This window comes from Peromyscus eremicus, chromosome 10 (assembly GCF_949786415.1).
Source record: "Peromyscus eremicus chromosome 10, PerEre_H2_v1, whole genome shotgun sequence".
NCBI lineage: Eukaryota > Metazoa > Chordata > Mammalia > Rodentia > Cricetidae > Peromyscus > Peromyscus eremicus.
This window is the reverse complement of record NC_081426.1, coordinates 25,417,340-25,436,258: the sequence shown is the minus strand read 5'-3', so window position 1 is coordinate 25,436,258 and position 18,919 is coordinate 25,417,340. Positions and strand designations below refer to the sequence as shown.

The 18,919-nt window shown below is 42.7% G+C and overlaps 1 non-coding gene across 1 annotated transcript; it reads left to right on the top strand.

Moving 5' to 3' along the window:
- The first annotated feature begins 8,165 nt into the window (after positions 1-8,165).
- Positions 8,166-8,269, top strand: LOC131921364 (U6 spliceosomal RNA). Its single transcript, XR_009381981.1, has one exon. It is a non-coding gene; the product is annotated as a U6 spliceosomal RNA (small nuclear RNA).
- Positions 8,270-18,919: the final 10,650 nt, after the last annotated feature.

Here is an 18,919-nt window from a genome sequence, read left to right as displayed (position 1 = left end):
TCCTTGCAAGGCCAACTAGCTCCAGATCCTTAAGGCTGAAAATGTTATCATAATTAGTGTCAGGGTGAACTGTGCCAGGCTAGACCACTCATCCTTGATAAGCAAATTTGACATACCAAATCAATAATAAAAAAGACTTATTCACTATGACCCCTTTGGAAAGAGACAAAGAGATTCCGTGACCTCCAATCCAAGCCCATCTTCAGGGTCCTAACATGAGGATCGGGTTAAGCAGAGGGCAAAGTATACAAATATTTGGCGGGCAGTGGTGGCACATGCCTTTAATCCCCCAGTACTCGAGAGGCAGAGGCAGGCAGATTTCTGAGAGTTCGAGGCCAGCCTGGTCTACAGACTGAGTTCCAGGACAGAGCTACATCAGAGAACCCTGTCTCAAAAAAAAAAAAAAAAAAAAAAAAAAAAAAAAAAAAAAGAATATTTAAGTAGTCCTAGTCAAGGGGTGGTCCCACCCCTTCATTGTCCCACGCTCCAAGTCTCCTGCAAGAAAGGTGGTCTGAAGTTGTGAGCACTTTAAGTCCCCCTTCTGGCTGGCACCAGGGTTGGCACCTTCCTTCTCCCAGAAGTCCTGGGGGAAAATTTCAATCCCTTAGGGTGTCTTGTTTCAATAGTCCAGATAGCCAGAGTGCCAGACACAGCACCAATTTAAGACTGTCCTCATTCCGGACATGTCAGTTATAAAGGGAGCTCAAACCATCCAGGCCAACCTTTGACAGCTGGAGAAACTGAGGCACACAGTGAGAAAAGACTCCTCTCAAAGCAGGCACTTAGTGAGTAAATCAAACACCCAGGTCTCTTGGTTCAGAGGCCAATTGTTTTCACAGAGCTGAGGCAAACAGAATCTCTCTTGTTTCCCTGTATGTGGAAACCCCGTGGGTCTTTTTTTTTTTTTTTTTTTTTTTTCTAACTTTTGGGCCTCAACAGAGCAAAGAACTCAGAGCTCATACCGGCTTCCTCGGGCTCCCAGACACGAAGTCTGGCAGCCAGGCATCCTGAGATCACCTCTTCTTCCCTCTGCTCAGGGTGTTTAATGATCTAGGGGAAGAGAGCAAACAGCAGGACATAAATCACGGGGTAACACAGGCTGGCTTTCTCCTTTGCTGAATGTGAAGCAGACGGGACCCAGCAAGGGGAGAGAATTTGCAGGAATTTGCTGGCTCATTTAAATCCAAGGTCCAACTGCACACATTTCTCCTACTCCTGAGAGCTAGATATGTTTTTCTCTGCCCCGGGATCCCATCTGTTATAAAATAATTCTCTAAGCAGTCTTATCCTCGGCAGTGATGAAAAGGGAGGAGAAAATGAGGCCAAAGGAGTTCTGCTGGGGAGGAATTGAGTTATTTAAGTAATGTTTTAGAGGTATGAAACAATTTTACAACTAGTGTGTCAGAGTCTCAATTGCATTTCTAGCCCAGCTATGCCTCTCTGGAGTCCGCCAAGCAGGCTCTTTCCCAGGACTTGGATTGAACTAAGGAGCCAGGTGAGACACACACACTCCCTCCATCTTCTCTTCCTTCTTTTCTTCTGTATTCCTTTTTGAAAATCAGTATTATTCTTTTTTTTGTTTTGTTTTTGTTTTTTGTTTTTTTGTTTTTCGAGACAGGGTTTCTCTGTGTAGCTTTGCACCTTTCCTGGAACTCACTCTGTAGCCCAGGCTGGCCTCGAACTCACCTGGCTCTGCCTCCCGAGTGCTGGGATTAAAGGCGTGCGCCACCACCGCCTGGCGAAAATCAGTATTATTCTTGACAGGGGATTTATAGGTAACCTCGGTCGGCCTAGAGCCCACTACTACGTTGACCAAGCTGGCTTTGCATTTGCCTTGAATGTGTCTTAATTTCCCGCCTTGAGGGAAAATAAAGGCATTAACCACCACAGCTGGTTCTCTCTCTCTCTCTTTCTCTCTTTGTTTTGCTTTTCCTATTTTTAGATGGAGTCTCATGCAGTCCAGGCTGACCTCAAACCTGCTGCACAATGAAGGATAACTTTGAACTTCTGATCCTTCTTATTCCACCTCCCAAGTGCTGGGATTACAGGCATGTGTCACTATACCCAATTTATGTGGCATTAGAGATCTAACCTAGGGTTTTGTCCTTGTAAGACAGGTACTCTGCTAACTGAGCTACATCCTCAAACTCAGTCTTTCTCTCCCCATTCCCTCGTCTCCTATGATGGGAGTTGAGCTTAGAGCTTCACGCTTGTTTGACTGTACATCCACCCGCAGTCAATCTCTTTGTTTGTTGCCAGTATTGGTTGAACATTCCCTTGATTGAGCATGGGGACAAGTTCTGCTTGTGCAACAATCAAGAATACAAGCCCAGGCCCTGCTCTTCTGAGACTCACAGGAGAAAGCAAAGTCAGGAAAACGAAGAAACCCAGGTTAGTGCTCAGATGGAGAAACTGAGGATTCATGGCCGTGAAGATGTGGAGGAAGCCACCCTAGATGGGACAAGCCCCAGATGACATTGATTTAGAGACTGAAAAGGGGACTAAACATTCACTGACCAGTGAGGAATGGTGGTTCACATCTGTAATACCAGCATTCAGAAAGTCAAAGTAGGAGGTTCAGGAGCTCAAGGTCATTCTCTGTTACACAGGAAGTCTGAGGACATTCTGGACTACATGAGATCTTGCCTCAAAATGAACAAAATCAAGCAAACAAAACAAATGTACATTGGATAAAACTTGAGGGGAGAGAAAATGGTCACAACACAAACAAAGATCCAGAGGCAAAAGATGGCTGATCTGTTCATTGACCCACTGAAGCAATAAATTGAAATAGATATTGCTTTATTTAAGCAACTTACTGTGGTCCTAAGAGGAGAATGATGCTGAAATTCTATGATTTAATGTGGTGTTAGTCATAAAGTGCAGGCTGGGTTCCATAGAGCTACATTCTTTCACTATGACAAATGCTTCATCAGCACCTCTAGGAACAGCCCTGTCCCAGCAACTCTTTGGACGGTGATGGGTCCTTTTATTGTACTTTGTCCATCTGTCTTCCTATGTCCCACGTTCCTAACATTTTAAAGTTGAGTTTCAGTAAATTGATGTACCCTGTCCTCACTTGTCAGGGTACATATGGCACAAAAGAGCAACTACTGTGATATGAACGCCTCTGGCTCTCCAGAAAAATCTCAGAATTACATTCAGCCAGAGTCATTTTTTTACTCTCCGCCCAAAGACCTGGGAAATTGCCCAGGAACACATCTATAGGAAATTAGGCTTTAAAGGCCCAAATCAGGAGATCTATCATGTATCTAGAAATTGGTCTCTCGTTTCCATCAAAGACTCAGAGAAACTGACTGACTCTGTCTTAGGCAAAGAGGTAGTCAATCCAGCCCTGTGACTTATGAATTTCCCATGTTTGTGAGGCATGATATTATATAGTTAGTCTTAAAACTAAAGAGAACGAGAAGCTATCGTGGTGGCCACGATTTGCAGGACTTAGGAGGCAGAGGAAGCTAAATTTCTGTGAGTTTGAGGCCAGCCTGGTCTACATAGTGAGTTCCAGGACAGCCAGGGCTACATAATAAGACCTTGGAGAGAGAGGGGAGAGAGGAGAGAGAGAGAGAACAAAATATGAGTTTCCCAGCCCAATGGTGGCAGCGCACGCCTTTAATCCCAGCACTTGGGAGGCAGAAGCAGGCGGATCTCTGCGAGTTTGAGGCCAGCCTGATCTACAGAGTGAGCTCCAGGACAGGCTCCAAAGCTACACAGAGAAACCCTGTCTCAGAAAAAAAAAAAAAAAAAGCAAAAGAGAGGAAGAAGTGAGTTTCCCAGCTGAGTAGGGTGAGACACTCTGCCTTTATCAGAATTGTTACAGAACTTCTCAGAACCTTGATACACTAATGCACATCATGATCTCACAAAAGAAAGTTACAGCCAGGCATGGTGGCGCAGGCCTGTAATCCCAGCACTTGTGAAGTTGAGGCTAAAAGAGTGCCACAAGTTTGATGTCAGACTACATAGTGAGTTACATAGTGAGTTCTAGGCCAACCGGGGCTACAGAGTGAAAGCCCCTGTCTCAAACAACAAGAAAAAGGAAACTGTAGAGTTTGCAGAACAAATTCCTGGAACTTATAACCCACTTTGTAAATGTTGGATACTATCCTCATAATTTGGAAGCATATGTTCTTGTATACAGAGTGAGCTCAATCTGCGTTTTAGGTGAGTGAATGGGTGTCTATATCCTTATTGTGTGGCCTCCGGCCAGAGAGCATTCTCCTCTTTTGTTTGTTAGGTTGGTTGGTAGGTCAGTCGGTTTTGACATAGGGTCTCACTATGTAGCCCTGACTGGCTTGGAGCTTGCTATGTAGACCAGGCTGGCCTCAAACTCAGATTCATCTGCCTCTGCCTCCCCAGTGCTGGAACTAAAGAAATACGCCACCATACTTAGCTAGCTTCTGCTTTTGGAGCTTTGTGTTTATCTTCTACAACAAAGTACAGCAAACTATTTCTATAAAGGACCAGACAATAAGTATTTTAGCCTTTGTAAGCCATCTACAACTCTACAGCATGTCCTTCCCTCCCTCCCTCTCTTCCATCCTTCCTTCCAACATTTCTTCCTTCCCTACCTCTTCTCTCTGAAGCGTAAAAACTATTCTTAGCTCTTAGGTCAAGAACACAGGCTAGTGTGGTAAGGGCAGAGCAGGATTTTGGCCTGAGCCATGGCTTGCTGACTCATGTTCAACCATGCTCACTACATCCATGAATTGTGTGCAGAAATTTACCAGGTTTTCTGCATTTTGTTTTCTGTTGGTCCTTTTAAACCACCCTAGATGGTGGCCACTAAGCTACTTCCTTTTTCTTTCTTTCTTTCTTTCTTTCTTTCTTTCTTTCTTTCTTTCTTTCTTTCTTTCTTTCTTTCTTTCCTTCCTTCCTTCCTTCCTTCTTTCTTTCCTTCTTTCTTTCTTTCTTTCTTTCTTTCTTTCTTTCTTTCTTTCTTTCTTTCTTTCTTTCTTTCAAGACAGGGTTTCTCTGGGTAGCCCTGACTGTCCTGGAACTCTCTTTGTAGACCAGGCTGGCCTTGAACTCACAGAGATCTGCCTGCTTCTGCCTCCTGAGTGCTGGGATCAAAGATGTGCGCCACTGGTACCACCACCACCCGGCACTACTTCCCTTTTCTAAAAACAATTGATGTGCAATGAAAGACAAAGATGAATCTCATTTGCAGGGTCACTTAGTATCAAGAGAAAGCTGAAGTAGAGATTTTTTTAAACACCAGGTTTGCAGAGAACTCACTAGACCTTAATACTCAGGAGAGAAGACACTGAACTACAGTGTATAATTATAGCATCTCTGTTATTTCTATGAAACAAGGGGTCAAAGCAGTGGCTTTTGGGCTGACTCCATGGTAGAGCACCTGCTTAATACATAAGGCCCCTCATTCAATCCCCAGTTCTCCTACGCACACAAGCACTACCTTGTTGAAAGAATAACACACTCACTTGCAGATGCTCAAGAGGATGCTAACAGAGAATATGGGATAAAACTTCCAAATTGTTGGATGGTGTGGTGCATGCCTTTAATCTGCCATGCTGTGGCTACTATAAACAAACTTAATGTCAGGAGCTGGAACAATGGCTCAGTGGTTAAGAGGACTGACTGTTCTTCCAGAGGACCTGGTTTAAGTTCCCATCACCCACAAGGTAGCTCACAAACACCTGCAATTCCTGTTCCAGGGAATTCAATGCCCTCCTCTGTCGTCCTTGGGCACTAGGCACACAGGTGATGCACAGGCATGGCTTCAGGAAAAACACCCATACACATGAAATAACTAAATATTTTTTTAAAAAAACACTTAATGTCAACCACTTTGTAGGTTCTTATATCACTGGGTCTCAAACTAATTCTATGAGGCAAGTTAATGTGATCTCCACTGACGCTCCAAGAGGCTAGTGAATGTGTTTACCTGCTCAGAGGACTCATGGCATAAAAGTGGGTCTCCCTGGCTGCAGTCAGAAACTGTTTCAGTATCTCCTGCTGATTTGAACCACTTCCCTGAGCTCGTGATCAGGGTACTCACAGTCAATTTCTTACACTGTCATATTTAATTACATAGAACATTAGCTTGTTTGATAAATGTTTCTCATGTTAGCCTTCATTCAGTCTCTATACAGATTGATTTCTTGCATTCTGTCAACCCAAGTTCAATATTTGAGTTAAAATTCCATTGGGTTCTTGGCTCAGAAATAGATTTGTATAAATATACTCAATTGGTTTTTGACAGATGCCAAAGTAATCCAATAGAGGAAAAACATAGCTTTTTCAAAAATGGTATCTAAGTAATTGACTATCCACAGGCAAATAAATAAACTTGGATCACATAAAAAATTAATTCAAAATGGATTTAGGGCTTAAATGTAAAAATATAAAACTACACAACTTTTAGGAAGAAAAGTAAGAGAGAATCTTTAGGGCTAGGCAAAAAGTCTTTAGATCCAACACCAAAAATACAACTCACAAAAGGAAAAATTAATAAGTTTATCAAACATCAAAATTAAATACTCTATTGACATATCAAAATTAAGAATCCTATTGATAACTCTATAAAGGAGATGAAAAGGTTACAGACTAGAAGAAAATATTTGTAAACTATATACCCAGCAGAGAATTCACAAAACTCAAGAGTTAAGACTCAGTCACCCAAATATGGTGGCCTGTGCTTATAACCCCCTCAGGAGCCTGAGTCAAGATTGCCAGTTCAAGGCCAGTTTGCACTGCGTAGTAAGTTCCAGACCAGCCTGGGTTATATAGTGAGACTTCGTCTCAAAAAATTAAAAAAAAACAGCCAGATGGTGGTAGTGTACACCTTTAATGACAGAACTCAGGGAGCAGAAGCAGGTGGATCTCTATGAGTTCGAGGCCACCCTGGTCTACAAAGTGAGTTCCAGAACAGCCAGGGTGGTTACACAGAGAAATCCTGTCTTGAAAAACCAAAAAATTAATTAATTAAAAATTTTAAAAAAGACACAAACACCAAACCAATTGGAAAATTGGCAAAAGACATGAATAGACCCTTTACTAAAAGCAATGCACAAACGATGAATAAACATGAAAGGCTACACAGCATTGCTGATCGTTAGGGAAATGAAAAGTAGAACCAAAGTAAGACATCGTCCATGAGAACCGCTAAAGCAAAAATGAATGGCAGTGCTATGGCTGGCAAGGATGCAGAGCAACCAGGTTGTTCATGCTTAGGCATTGTCAGTGTGGCCGTCACAAGCAAAGTCACCATGGAAGAAAATATAGCAGTTTTTTACACAACTCAACACTTAACCAATACTCAGGAATTATGCCCTTGGGCATTTATCCTAGAGAAATAAACTTAATAATCAGACAAAAATTCTGCATGCTTGTTCATAGAAGCTTAATTTAGAATAGCCCCAAGTGGGAAACCACCTCTCCTAGATGTCCTTTAGTGGATGTGTTTTAAGCACATTGGTAAATCTATACCATGGAGTACTATTCAGCAGTAAAAAAGAGCTTTTACTACTTGTAGCACCTTTGTTGGAATTCAAGAAAATCGTATTGAATAGGGGAAGAAATCCAGGCTGGAGAGATGGCTCTGCAGGTGAATGCACTTGTTGTCAGCCTGACAATTTGAGTTTGATTCCTGGGACACATATCACGGAAGGAAGGAGCCAACTTGTGAAAGCTGTCCTCTGACCTCAACATGCATGCACACACATACAGACAAATATCACACACACATACACACACACACACACACACACACACGCACATACCACCACACACATACACACACACACCACTACTACCACACACTCACACACCACTACTACCACATACACCACCACCACCCCACACACAAACACCATACATACACACATAAAAATAAATTAATAAACAAACAAACAAATGGCTAGAGAGATGGCTCAGTAGTTAAGAGCTCTTGATATTATTACTCCAAAGGACCTGAGTGCAGTTCTTAGCACCCACATTGGATGACTTGCTGTAACTCTGGCTCCAAATCTGGTACCTTCTTCTAGCCTCCTCCAGCACTAGTGCACATGTGGCATGCATACACACAGACAGATAGACACACATACACACACACACACATACACACACACACACACACACACACTTCAAAACTAAAAAAAAAATCTTTTTTTAAGAATGAAAGTATGCTCACACCGACAGCAAACACACTAGAATTGGACCAATCCAGAGAAGATTAGCATGGACCCTGCGTAAGGTTGCCACAATTCATGAAGCATTCCATATTTAAATAATGATGAGCTGGGAGGTGGTGGCCCACGCCTTTAATCCCAGCACTGAGGAGGCAGAGGCAGGCGGATCTCCATGAGTTTGAGGCCAGCCTGGTCTACAGAGTGAGTTCCAGGACAGCCAAGATTACACAGAGAAAACCTGTCTTGAAAAAAAATCAATATTAATGAAACCAAAATATAAAAAATAAAAATAAAAGTACTATCTCAAAAGCAAACATACCATGTGGTTAATCTTAATTTTCAACTTTACAAGATCTCAAATCATCTAGTTTGTTGTTGTTGTTTGTTTTTGTTTTTGTTTTTGTTTTTCAGGACAGGATTTCTCTGTATAGCCCTGGCTGTTCTGGAACTCACTCTGTAGACCAGGCTGGCCTCGAACTCACAGAAATCCACCTGCCTCTGCCTCCCAAGTGCTGGGATTAAAGGTGTGCGATCACTGCCCAGCTGTGAGAGAGTTTCTGGGTTGAGTTAATGGAGGTGTGAAGACCTACCTACATGTAGACGGCACCGTTTTATAGACTGGGGTACCGGGCTGAGTTAACTGGGAATGAACTGAGACCAACATTCATTCACCTTTCTCTGCTGACTGGCTACTGACGCATGGCCAGCTGCCTTGTTCCCCCGCCACCACGATAAACTGTGTCCCGGAACTGGGGGCCAAAGGAAACCCATCCATCTCTGAGGTGCTCTCGTCAGATATTTTGTTGAAGCAATGAGAAAATAACCAACACACTGATTCTATGTGAAAAAACTGTAGAGGGGTAAATAGACTGGTGCCTATTAGTAAGCAGGGAGAACAGAACGCTGTGGCTGTACAAGGGATGCACAAGGCGTCCTCTCAGTGGAAATGTTCTGTAGTCCAACTGTGGTGGGAGCCAAACAATTTTACACGTGTGAAAAATTGAATAGAAATAAGCATACAGATGCACAAAGATAAACACATAAGTGAATGCTGTAAACCTGCTAAAACCTGAAGAAGATGGATAAATTGTGTTACAAGTTGTCTGTATTCATCCATCCATCCATCCATCTATTCATTCATTCTTTTTTTTTTTTCATTCATCTTTAAATTTTTATTTCTTTTTATGTGTTTGAGTGTTTTGCCTGCATGCCTGGGTTGGTGCCCATGGAAGTCAGAAATGGAAGGTAGTGTCAGGTTCCCTGGAACTGGGGTTAAGGATGCCTATGAGCCACCATGTGGGTGCTGGGAATCAAACTTGGTCCTCTGCAAGAGCAACAAGTGTTCTTAACCATGGAGTCATATATCCAGCTCTTTCATTCATTTTTTGAGACAGATATTTGCTACATAACCCTGGTTAGACTAGCACTTGTTATTTAGCCCAGTATGTACTCAAAATCACAAGCAACCTCCCAACAACTTCCCAAACTCTGAGGTTACGGATGTGAGCCACCACACCTGGATGATAGGCTATAAAATTGTCAAGTTCCTAGTTGTGATAGTTACACATGGTATTACCATAAATGGGCATGGTGGTAATAATCCCTGTATTCCCATGGTGCCTATAATCCCAATATTCTGGAGGCTGTGCAGAAGGATTATGGGTTTGAGGCCACCCTGGGATAAAAAGTGTGCTGGTTAGCTGTTTGTCAACTTGATACAAGCTAGGGTCGTCTGGGAAAGAGGGAACTTAATTGAAAAAAATACCTCCACCAGATTGGCCTGTAGACACAGCTGTAGGGCATCCTCTTGAATAATGGTTGATGTGAGAAGAGCCAGTTTACTGTGGGCAGTGCCACTCCTGGTCAAGTGATCCTGAGTTCTAGAAGAAAGCAGATGGAGCAAGCCATGGGGAGCAAGCCAGTAAGCAGCAACCTCCATGGCCTTCACTTCTGTTCCTGTCTCCAGGGTCCTGCCTTGAGTTCCTGCCCTGGCTTTCCTCCATGATGGACTATAAACTGTAAACTAGAATAAACCTTTTCCTCCATGATGGACTATAAACTCTAAGCTAGAATAAACCCTTTCCTCCCAAGTAAGTGGCTTTTGTTCATGATGTTTGTCACAGCATTAAGAAGCAAACGAACACATACAGCAATACCCTATGCTTAAATTAATAATGCTGATAAACGTATTACCTATGTGGGAGTGAAAGGCTTAGGGGTCTCTTGGGGTGATTTCTTCCTTCCTTCCTTCCTTCCTTCCTTCCTTCCTTCCTTCCTTCCTTTTTAACTTAAGGGTTTGTTTTGGCTTATAGTTCAAAAAGAATAAGAGTCCACTGTGGTGAGTAGGGATGGCAGCAAGTGGCAGGCAGGGAGGTGGGCAGGAGGAACAGCTGAGAGATCACTTCCTCAGAGTGATTTTTTTTTTTTTTTTTTTTTTGGTTTTTCAAGACAGGGTTTCTCTGTGTAGTTTTGGTGCTTGTCCTGGGTCTTGCTCTGTAGACCAGGCTGGCCTCGAACTCACAGAGATCTGCCTGGCTCTGCCTCCCAAGTGCTGGGATTAAAGGCATGTGCCCCCACCGCCCAGCCTTGGAATGATTTCTTATAACTGCATTGAAACCTATAGTTATCTGCAAAGGGATTTGTTGTTCTTAACTTCCAGGATGCTTGCTTCATGGCTCAAGGTGAGCTTGCCATTTAGTTTGTCACTCAGCTGTCCTCTAATAACTTGTGCCCTCCATCCATTATCTCTTTAACAGAGCCTGGGAAGATGTCTCCGCTGAACAAAGGGATGGAAGTTCAGCATGTGAAGTCCTGCTCCAGTCCACATAGAGATTAAGCGTCAGGAACAAACAGGAGCCTCCACACCCACAACCTTGACACCACACCTCCTCTCTGTCAGAGGCCATGTCTTAGGTCTTTGGTGAAAGACTAGCCAGGGCTTTCCTTCTCTATAATTCCTTGAGATTCCCTTAGATCCTTCCCGCTCCCGAGACTAAGTGTAAATCCTATGAGCATCACTCACTGTGTGTTGCCTCAGAGAGGTTACTTCTCTTTCAGCTTCAGTCCCTAAGTCAGAGCTTGAAATTCCAGCACTGTCAGTGGATCGGATGAAGTAATGCATTTCAAAGGGCTCGAGGCACACCAAAGGGGGCAGTTATTATTAATAACAGGGCACAGTGAAGTAAAGTCTAAATATAGGCCACTCAGTCCTCTTTATCCTCTGGTTTGATGGGGAATGCTTTGAGGCTGAGTTTTAGACCTTTATTTTATCTTAATACCTTCTAAATGTTCCCTAGAGAGGCAGGTTCCCAGAAGGTCTATGTTAACTACGATTCTGATAGAAATGTGATCAGAAAGTATAAAGAAAAGTAGAGTATTGATGATAAAATAAAATAAAAAGCCTTATGCCTAATCAAATGTTTCTTGTAAACTGTGAAGAAGACAGAGAATGGTCTTAGCCAGAAATTGGCCCCTGGACTTCCTGTCTCATAACCCCAGGTAACTTCTTGTTTTCAATTTTGCAAGTGTGGGCTCTGTCTTTTCAGAAGTACACAAAAATGTGGAATTTGCAAAGTACTTTTAGGTACAACATGCCCTTACTATTTATACCACGCAGGACCCATGGCTGGTTTCAGAGCAAAGTTTTTCCACATAAAATCAACCCTTTTTGTGCTTTCCCAGCTATGACAGACAACCTTGCAAATTCACAAACAAATTCCTCAGCTTTATTACCAGTGCCAGTAACATGGGCTTTTAAAAGAACCTTTCATCTCCACATCTTAAGCAACATTGCAAACAGTAATTAAAGCTCCCTGATGAGGGAGGAGGTACATATTATCCAACACATTTCCAAACAGGTGAACCCAGACTTACAAATTAAAGGCCTGGCCATAGGTCACTAGGGGTTGGAGCAAGGAGGAGAGTAGAAATAATTCTAGACTTAGGAGCCAGGCGTGGTAGCTCACGCCTGTAATTCCAACACTTGGAAAGTGGAGGCAGAAGGATTAGAGGTTCGCACTCAGCTACCCATGAGGCCAGCCTGAGCTACATAAAACTCTGCCAAATAAAATAAAATAAAATAAAATAAAATAAAATAAAAAATAAAAGAATTCTAGACTTCCCAGCTCTTGGATTCACCAGGGTGTTGGGTAGTAAGAGCCAAAGAAGCAAAATGGAACAGTGATTACAGGGGCTGGAGAGAAGAAGGAGCCTCATATAATAGTACAAGATAAGGAAGGCAGGAAGAAAAGGAGGAAGGGGATGGACATATGAGGAAAACGCATGTGTGGATATATGAACGGATGGATACATAGATAAATGACAAGAAGTGAAGAGGGAAGAAAGGCACTTAGGAGATACTGTTAACGTATTTTATTCTTAAATTTGCTTGAAAGATCACCCCAAGGATCAAAGATCTTTGTGGAAGAGAAGGTGGAAAGACTGCAAGAGCAAAGGAGGTGGATAACTTCCAGGAAAGTATTGTTTTCCAGATACAACGGGGCCACGGCACACATGAACGTACAGTGACGGACAGCATGTGCAAGACCTGCGCAAGCTCCACCCATGCCCAAGCTCCACCCATTCCCAAGCTCCACCCACGCGCAAGTTCCACCCAGACAAACACACACCCCGGACAGAGGAAGGACAGGTGATATCACCTCCAGCTGAAGAGCTATTAGCATTTGATAGCTGCTGGGAGAGGGAAGGTCACAGCTTGTAGCTGACCGTACACTGGAGCAGACCTGAATCCCAAGAATATCTGGGTAACACAACCTGGACTCAATAGGGAAAGAAAAAAAAAATCATCTCAAAGAAACGTGGGAAGAAATGGAAGGGTTGAGAGAGTAAAGGGAAGGAGTTGAGGGGTCTAAATTATGTTCAAAATGTATTGTATGGAATTCTCAAGGAATTAATAAGAACGTATTTTCCTTTGATTGAACGTAGAAGGAGCTAAAAGAGTGCTATGTTTAGACTACCTGATTTTAAAATGTAGACTAGCTAGGGAGTTTGTTTCTAAGTTTTGAATTATGGACTTACAAGAAACTGGAAAAAAAAAATAGAGAAAGGCTATGTATACCCATTACTAACGAGTTGTTCTCCCCTCCCCCATAGCAACTCCTCACACAACTCTATCGCATTATCAAGACCAGGAAGCTGCCAGAATATAATTAATAAGACTAGAGACTGTAATCAGATTGTACCAGTCTGGGAAGCATAAAATCTGTTTAAAACTTTTATTTCTTACATGAAGTGTACAGGTTTTGAATATGAAACCTGCTGGAGTTTAGGTGCTAAATGTCCCCAAAAGCCCCACGTATAAAGGCTTACTGCCCAGAATGGTACTATTGAGAAACCATGGTATTCTTTTTTTATTATTTATAAAATTATACTTACTGGGGCTGAAGAGATAGCTCAGCAGGTAAGAGCACTTCTTGCTCTTGCAGAGGAACCAAGCTCAGTCCCCAGTACCCTCATGGCTTCTCACAGCTGTCTGTGACACTCTCTTCTGGCCTCCAAGGGCACTACACACACAGTGCACAGACTTACATGCAGACAAAGCACCCATACACATAAAATAAAGATAAATAAATAAAATTTTTAAACTACATTTATTTACTCATTATTTGAGGGAAGGGCACATGGGGAGTGTGCAGAAGTCCAAGAACAACTTGCAGAAGTCAGTTCTCTCCTTCTACCAAGTGAGTCCCAGGAATCTAACCCAGGTGGTCAGGCTTGGTGGCAAGGACCTTCACCTGCCGAGCCATCCCATTGGCCTGGTGGTGACGTAGTTGAGAGGTAGTGCCCCCTAGAAGGTGCCTAAGTCTTTTTTTTTTTTTTTTTAAGATTTATTTATTTATTTTGTATACAGCATGTATGACTACAGGTCAGAAGAGGGCACCAGATCTCATTACAGATGGTTGTGAGCCACCATGTGGTTGCTGGGGATTGAACTCAGGACCTCTGGAGGAGCAGTCAGTGCTCTTAACCTCTGAGCCATCTCTCCAGCCCGGTACCTAAGTCTTAATGAATATGCTCTTGAAGGAGATTATGGGACCCCATCTGTTTCCTTTTTCTCTCCTTTGCTTTCTGGCAATGAGGCAAACAGTTTTGATCTGCCACGTGTTCCTGCTTCCATGATATACTACCTCACTAGACACCAAAACAGTGGAGCCAGGGTATCATGGATTGACACTTCCAAAATGTGAGCCAAAATCAATCCTTCCTCTTTACGAGTTAATCTGATGTATATCTATATGCATTATCTATATACATATCTACATACAAATGTATCTATACTATTTTTCTTTGTTTCAAATGCATCTTCTATTTTAAAATAGTGTGTATGTGTTTGTTGGTCATTTGTTTTGTAGTGCGGGGGATGGAAGCCAGAGCCTTGCATACTTCAGAAAAATATTTTACCACTGAGCTATACTCCCTGCCCTAAAAAAAAAAATAAAATAAAAAATAAAAAATAAATGTTGTTTTTGCCAGGGGTGGTGGCGCATTCCCTTTACTTCCTGATCTCTGGAGGCAAAGGAGGCTGATCTCTGTGAGTTCAAGGCCAGCTTAATCTACATAGTGAGTTCCAACCCAGGGATGGGCCATAGTGAGACTCTTGTTTCCAGGTCCCTCATCCCCTCTTTAAGTCGGCATTCCCTCCTACGAGCACCACTCTCTTTTATTTTTATTTTTGTTGTCTAGTGCAGGAGTTGGAACACAGGGCCATGTGCATGCAGGGTGAACCCTCTACCACTGGGCTACAATGCCAGCTGACAAGTACTCTTTTATTGTTATCGCTTGTTCTATCTTGAACATTAAATAAATCAAGCCGTGTTCTTTCCTATACCTGGCTTCTTTCAGTCAACCGTGTGTTCATGGACCTGTGACTTGGCATGTAGCAGTGATTCATTGGTTTTCCTTATGGTGCAGTATTTTTTAAATTAACCTTTAAAAAATTATTCTTTCTTTTCTTTTTTTTTTTGGTTTTTCGAGACACTATGAATGAGAAAGTTGTGAGTACTCCGTGTACATATGTGATGTTTGCTCAACCTATGGACTCATCTCTTTTCCATTCGTTTATGTATTTATGGAGAGTGACAGGGGGGCCATGTGGAGGGAGATGACTATTTGCATGAGTCAGTTTTCTCCTTCTGCTATATGGACTCCAGGGGCTGAACCAGAGATTATAGAGTCTAGGACAGATTTTTTTTTTAATTTTTCAACTTATTTTTATTTCATTCACATTGGTGTTTTGCTTGCATGTGTGTCTGTGTGAGGGTGTCGGATCCTCTGGATCTGGAGTTACAGACAGTTGTGAGCTACCATGTGGGTGCTGGGAATTGAACCTGGGTCCTCTGGAAGAGCAGCCAGTGCTCTTAACTGCTGAGCCATCTCTCCAGTCCTAGAACAGATTTATTGTTGTTGTTTGTTGTTTGACACAGGATTTCTCTGTGTAGCCCTGGCTGTCCTGGAACTTACTTTGTAGACCAGGCTGGCCTTGAACTTACACAGATCTACCTGCCTCTGCCTCCCAAGTGCTGGGATTAATGGCATGTGCCACCATTGCCCAGCTTCTAGAACAGTTTTTATTTTCCAAAGTAGTCATACTAATTTACTTCCTAGCCAGCAATGTGTGAGACATCCATGGGACTATACAATTTTGCATCATTAAACTCTAATAAATGATTACACACAAGTCAAATTTTAATCGTTCTTGGTCTCAGAATCCTTGTTTCCAATTTCTTATTCAGAACCAATAATTGAAAAAGCACCAAAGAGATCTCAAATGCTATGGGGCAGGAAGGTGACATCATGGATCAGAAAGTTCAGAAACTAGAGTTGTCGTTTTGTTGGGAGATTTGGAACCAGTCTCTGTATTAAACCTCAGTTTTTCTTATCTCTGACAATAAAGCAGACAGATGGACCATTTCTAAAGCTCCTTTTCCAAAGGTCATCATTCCACTATGAAAAAATGTTGATGTTGTAATGCTAAGTGAAAGGGTAGAAAAAGCATGTGCTGCTACTTAGAAAAAAACCATTGCCCAAAGGCAAGGACTAGCGGGAAACACACACTGCTTGTGTTTTCTGTTGCTGTGTGTTTATTTTCTGTCCACATTTAATAATAGTTTTTAAAAGCTGGGTGGTGGTGGCACACACTTTTAATCCCAGCACTCGGGAGGCAGAGCCAGGCGGATCTCTGTGAGTTCGAGGCCAGCCTGGTCTACAGAGCGAGATCCAGGACAGGCACAAAGCTACACAGAGAAACCCTGTCTCGAAAGACCAAAAAAAAAAAAAATAATAATAATAATAGTTTTTAATTTGTGCTTGTGTTACTTTTAAGATATTTGACCATGCAAGTATGTATTTAATATATTAACATAACTTGATAATACTAATATGCCATATTAACATCTGAATTATTTTCCTTTTTTAAAATTATATGAGACCTGAAATTTCATTTCCTCTGAGTATACCCTCAATTAGACTTCTCAGATTTTTTTTAATTGTTTACTTATTTATTTATTTATATCAGACACTCAGGTAGATCATCATGCCTCTGCCTCTTGAGTGCTGAAATTAAAGGTGTGTGCCACCACACCTGGTGTGTATATGCCCAAATAGACATGTGTATATGCAAATTCACACATGGCACACACATACAGATGCCATAGCACACATGTAATTTTTAAAATTTATATTTATTTATTTATTTAAATCTATGGGAGGGGGTTACACAGTTAGTATCAAAGGACAACTTGCAGAAGTTGGTTCTCTCCTTCCACCATGTGGGCCCAGGAATCAGACTCAGGTCATCAGAGGGCACGTGACTTCACCCCATTAAGTCACCCTGACAGCTGAAATCCCTTGGGGCCAGTGGAGGGTGGGGCAGTGCTAAGGGTTGAACCCAAGGTTTCACACATGCTAGGCAATTGCATGATAACTGAGTTCCATTTACTCAACAAATCTCTACCAAGTACCATCTCTACATGGCCCTGAGGGCCTGATGAATGAACTCAGAATGAGACCTGAACGTCTAGGAATTTATCACCTACTGAAGGAGACAGACACATAAGCAGATGGGCACAAGCAATGTGCTAGGGTTTATTTTAGGCAACCTGGGAACTTAGAGAAGGAACATTGCTCAGTTGGAGATGGCAAAGACTTCCTGGAGTACATAGCAATTAGCCGGGACCTGAAAGATGACTCAAAGCATGCCAGGGGAGCAGAAGTGGAAAGAACATCCTGCAGAGAGGCACCAGGCTGGTTTAATGGTCGATGGCTGTTGGACAAGACAAGATAAAGCTGAAGAACTTACACACAAGCCCTTAAACTGCCATGGGGAGCCACTGGAAAACATCAGCCTGGGATAATCAGGACCATTCAGCCCGGCCTCCATCACAAGCGGAAACTCCGCTAGATGCGTATAAAGTGGGCATTTTGATGGCTTGAAGACACTGCTGTGGTTTTCTGTGATGGAGAAAGGTAAGAAGCATCTTTGGCTATCAGTGAGGAACAAGGAGAATTGTTATTCAGGCAAGTGGCCAGCAACCTTATCCCAAAGGAGGCACAGTAGATGGTGGGGAAAGGGCCAGACAGTTGGGAGAGTGGAGCATTTCTTCAAATAGTGTCAGGGATTATCAGCGGGTATCAGAAAAGGAACCGGAGTCCAGGGCAGCAAGAAGCAGAAATGCATTGTAATACGTCTGTGGTCAGTGGAGGAGAGGATCTTGAAGACTAGGTGATAACCCATGCTTCAATCCCACCTCAGGATCCCCACAAAGGATATCTTCTGTCTTGTTTTGTTTTGAGACAGGGTTTCTCTGTGTAGCTTTGGAGCCTGTCCTGGAACTCACTCTGTAGCCCAGGCTGGCCTCAAACTCACAGAGATCTGCTTGCCTCTGCCTCCCGAGTGCTGGGATTAAAGGTGTGCGCCACACCACCTGGCCTGTTTTCTGTCTTTGCTGGAAAGCTACCCTAGCGAGCACATCATGCTCAGGGACATGGTGGTGTCCTCAACATCTGAATCATAGGAACTCAGCCGGGGCAGAGCAACCTTCCCTGTTTGGCTAGTGACATCTTGATAAAGCCTTCAAGGCCAGAAGTTAGTCCTTGACAACTTATCTGGACAGCAGTTCATATCGGGACACTTCTGTCACTTGTCTGGTCTCCCAGATACAAGAGCTGGCAGGGTGCTGCCTCCTTCCAGGAAAGGCTGGGCCTCACTAGGATTCCAAACTTGACCTTCACATCAAAAGGGGGACACTAATTGAAGGTACAAAACCTACTTTTCATGTGTGTGCTAGGGACTGAATCAAGGATCTTAAGCATAATAGGTAGTCTCTCTACCATTTACCTACATCCTCAGACCCCAAACATATTTATTTTATATATGTTATCTATACATTTAAAGACAGTCTAGCCAGATGGTTGAGCAGGTAGAAGTGTTTGCCACCAAGTCTAATTACCCATATTCGATCTTCAGAGGAAGAGAACCAAATCCCCATAAGTTATTCTCTGATCGCGCACCACACGTGTGCTGTAGCACATGCATGCATGTACACATATGTATGCACACACACAGAATAAATAAATCTCAGAAAATCTGAGTCCTGACTGTCACGGTTCCCCAGAATGTAGCTCTGATCCGAGGCTTCCGAGTGGACAGTTGTTATTAGGAAGTGACCCTACGGAGCAGAAGGACAGAACAGCCAAATAATAAAAGCAGGAGTAAGGAACTGGGTGCAGTA